The following is a 1,259-nucleotide window of genomic DNA, read 5'->3' on the forward strand; positions in this document are numbered from 1 at the left end:
ACCCAAAAAAATCCTTCTATCATCCCCGTCACTTGAAACCCTAAGTACCCCTGCTGGGGCAAACAGGGCTGGGCTTCATCATCCAAGTGACACATGACTTCCCAAACATTTCCACAGTACAATGCTTTCAGGTTTTGATGTGCAATGAGCCACGTTAAAACAGTACACTGATAAGGTTTTCCTTATAAAATATCCATTTAGGGAACCTTAAGACAAATCAAAACTATGACAGTGAGAAAGGTAAATGACCTCACAAAGAACATATTTTGTAGTTTTATTTTCCTGATTGTTCTCTTTTTTAGTCTCATTTAAGTGTTTGATCACATTTTCAAATACCTCAAGTTTCATCAGAAATATTTTGTTACAAATTGTTTTTAAATTTCAATATACTCTGTCTGTCATGTTTGCAATCAGCCTTTACTGATCATGAGGTAACTGTAAAAGGGAAAGCAAGCAAGTCTGAGACAACATATTCTGAGAACAGTACACGATACAACTTTAATTTTTTAAAGAAATTAAATTGACCAAAGTTTTTTTATCCTTCACATTAATTAATTAATATTTTAATAGATCTCTTATTAACACGCTTAATTTATCTCCTTTGGTCACCTATTTTCTCCAGCACTACTTGAGCATGATTTAAAACACGTCCACCACTTGTATAAGGACCTACAAAAAATTCATAATGAGAACAGACCCTTAGAAAGCACCAATATCATATTCGGAAGAATGCAGACAGTGAATGGGTGATGATATGTGTTCGAACGCGACAAATTGAAATCGAATTTCCTCCGAAAAAGAACACGAGCACTTTAGGTCCAACTATGTCTACGACGGGCAGAAATTCCTTTACGTTTTAGATTTGCATCTCGTACATAGATCTACATAGCTGCAGCCCGGTGTCGAAATGACTCTTTCATCTTGAATGTTACTTTCCGACAGTACGTTCTACTTTCGGCAGGAATATTAAGTTATAAAACAGTCAAAACAGCAAAGCGAAAAGTTCGCAATGAAGTGAATTTAACGCTTCTACTTCTACCGAATTATTTGAATCTTGAGAATTATAAATATATTGGAAAAGACTTACCTTTCCAGCTGTAAATGGCTTAAAGACCCCTCCGCCATATTTGTTTTGGATTACATGAACCAATCAGGATTGAGGTTAGAATAGACCACTCTGCGATGCCGTTATATCAGCCTTGGCCAGGGTCATCTCGTAACGACTGCCATTTACCGAGAAGGCCCTGGGGACGAGGTTG

General features: G+C 36.9%; 1 long non-coding RNA gene across 1 annotated transcript; it reads right to left on the reverse strand.

Moving 5' to 3' along the window:
• Positions 1-260: 260 nt before the first annotated feature.
• Positions 261-1,121, reverse strand: LOC144640481 (uncharacterized). The gene is made up of 2 exons (XR_013568404.1): positions 1,088-1,121; positions 261-669 (listed from the first exon to the last, which is right to left on the reverse strand). It is a non-coding gene; the product is annotated as an uncharacterized LOC144640481 (long non-coding RNA).
• Between the last annotated feature and the right edge of the window lie 138 nt (positions 1,122-1,259).

This window comes from Oculina patagonica, unplaced genomic scaffold (genome assembly GCF_052425735.1).
Source record: "Oculina patagonica isolate OP01 unplaced genomic scaffold, crgOcupat unplaced301, whole genome shotgun sequence".
Lineage (NCBI taxonomy): Eukaryota > Metazoa > Cnidaria > Anthozoa > Scleractinia > Oculinidae > Oculina > Oculina patagonica.